This window comes from Megalopta genalis, unplaced genomic scaffold (assembly GCF_051020955.1).
Source record: "Megalopta genalis isolate 19385.01 unplaced genomic scaffold, iyMegGena1_principal scaffold0129, whole genome shotgun sequence".
In the NCBI taxonomy this organism is placed as follows: domain Eukaryota; kingdom Metazoa; phylum Arthropoda; class Insecta; order Hymenoptera; family Halictidae; genus Megalopta; species Megalopta genalis.
In genome coordinates, this window is record NW_027476198.1 from 1 (window position 1) to 2,500 (window position 2,500).

Consider the following 2,500-nt stretch of genomic DNA (forward strand, 5'->3'; position numbering starts at 1 on the left):
GTGTGCATGGAATAATGGAATAGGACCTCGGTTCTATTTTGTTGGTTTTCGGAACCCCGAGGTAATGATTAATAGGGACAGATGGGGGCATTCGTATTGCGACGTTAGAGGTGAAATTCTTGGATCGTCGCAAGACGGACAGAAGCGAAAGCATTTGCCAAAAATGTTTTCATTAATCAAGAACGAAAGTTAGAGGTTCGAAGGCGATCAGATACCGCCCTAGTTCTAACCATAAACGATGCCAGCTAGCGATCCGCCGAAGTTCCTACGATGACTCGGCGGGCAGCTTCCGGGAAACCAAAGCTTTTGGGTTCCGGGGGAAGTATGGTTGCAAAGCTGAAACTTAAAGGAATTGACGGAAGGGCACCACCAGGAGTGGAGCCTGCGGCTTAATTTGACTCAACACGGGAAACCTCACCAGGCCCGGACACCGGAAGGATTGACAGATTGATAGCTCTTTCTTGATTCGGTGGGTGGTGGTGCATGGCCGTTCTTAGTTGGTGGAGCGATTTGTCTGGTTAATTCCGATAACGAACGAGACTCTAGCCTGCTAAATAGACGTAATTATGGTATCTCGAAGGCTCTCGGCTTCTGCCGGTGGGGTTTTTACTACCAACGTACAAACAAATCTTCTTAGAGGGACAGGCGGCTTCTAGCCGCACGAGATTGAGCAATAACAGGTCTGTGATGCCCTTAGATGTTCTGGGCCGCACGCGCGCTACACTGAAGGAATCAGCGTGTGTTCCCTGGCCGAAAGGCCCGGGTAACCCGCTGAACCTCCTTCGTGCTAGGGATTGGGGCTTGCAATTATTCCCCATGAACGAGGAATTCCCAGTAAGCGCGAGTCATAAGCTCGCGTTGATTACGTCCCTGCCCTTTGTACACACCGCCCGTCGCTACTACCGATTGAATGATTTAGTGAGGTCTTCGGACTGGTGCGCGGCAATGTTTCGGCATTGCCGATGATGCCGGGAAGATGACCAAACTTGATTATTTAGAGGAAGTAAAAGTCGTAACAAGGTTTCCGTAGGTGAACCTGCGGAAGGATCATTACAATGTTCCAATATATCTCAAAGAGAGAGGAGAGGAGGAGAGAAAATGAATTCGATTAGTTTGTGGATAAGAATTCATATAAAAAAAAAAGATATTGTTGAGCCCGCCAGATCATTCGTGCGTGATTTACACGGCCAGACGTGTGTACTACACGTATTAGGCCTTTGATCTGCGTTGCGTAGGCCACAACAAATCTTTCAAAGAGAGAGATATATGTGTTGTTGGGGTTTGTGATTATGAAGGTGCCCCAACGCACAAAAATATATAAAAATGTACAAAGTTGGGATGTGGTGTGGTGGAGAAGAGTTGGGCCCGACCAGATCATTCGTGCGTGATTTACACGGCAGACGTGTGTACTACACGTATTAGGCCTTTGATCTGCGTTGCGTAGGCCATCTTCCTTCCAAGACACACACGTGTTGGGGTTTGTGTGATTTTATGATAGTGCCCCAACACGGAAAAATAAGCGTACGAGAAGAGTTGGGCCCGACCAGATCATTCGTGCGTGATTTATACACGGCCAGACGCGTATTATATTACACGTATTAGGCCTTTGATCTGCGTTGCGTAGGCCATCTTCTCGATAGAGAGAAAGCCCAATGTATTCTTTTTTCTTTCTTTACAGTTGTAGTAGGACAGGGAGGGATGCGAGCGTGCTAATCACGCTTCCTCAAGTCTTCGCTGTGGTGTGTAAAAAAAAAAGAAAAAAAGGAATCGTTGGGAAAGTCCAAAGGACGAAAATATCGGGCAGTCTGAAGATAACTTAATGCTCGTTTACATTGGTATCAAGAGAGACCGGCTTGTGTAGCTCGTTTCAATGCTGTGTCGTTGTCATTGACACCCTACTCTGTTGCGCGCTAGTGGCAGCATGAGCGTGGGACGTATATATATATATGACACCCAGCTAGAGCCGGCCGTGAGTCCGTCCGGTGTAAATAACGACGAAAGGAGAGAGAAACTTTTCGAATCCAGTATCGGGTTGATAATTGTCCAGTTTGAATATCCATATCCCCGTCGTTTTTGGAGGTGATATACTCTCTGTGTTTCTTCGATAGAAGGCTTTTCAATGTTCTATTCGCTCCGACCGTCGAACTTGCAAGAAAACAGTGGTTTTGGATTTGCTCGTACATATATATATGGTTTCGACGGAAATATCTCGTTCTTTAAGGGACAATTATGTCGTCGTACGACGACTCCCGAATCTCCTTCGCGCGCTGGTTGGAGCTCTTCGGGTATCGGCTTGTTCCGAAATATAACACAAAAATGTGGTGGATAGCAAATACACATTATATTATATATGAGAGAATAAAAGGGAAAAATTACCCTGAACGGTGGATCACTTGGCTCGTGGGTCGATGAAGAACGCAGCTAATTGCGCGTCAACGTGTGAACTGCAGGACACATGAACATCGACATTTCGAACGCACATTGCGGTCCACGGATACAA

At 46.6% G+C, this 2,500-nt stretch overlaps 1 non-coding gene across 1 annotated transcript in view; it reads left to right on the forward strand.

Moving 5' to 3' along the window:
* The first annotated feature begins 2,373 nt into the window (after positions 1-2,373).
* LOC143262391 (5.8S ribosomal RNA) overlaps positions 2,374-2,500 on the forward strand; it is a 155-nt gene continuing 28 nt past the window's right edge. Inside the window, exon 1 of the ribosomal RNA XR_013036212.1 lies at positions 2,374-2,500. This exon is cut by the window's right edge and continues 28 nt beyond it. This is a non-coding gene — a ribosomal RNA (5.8S ribosomal RNA).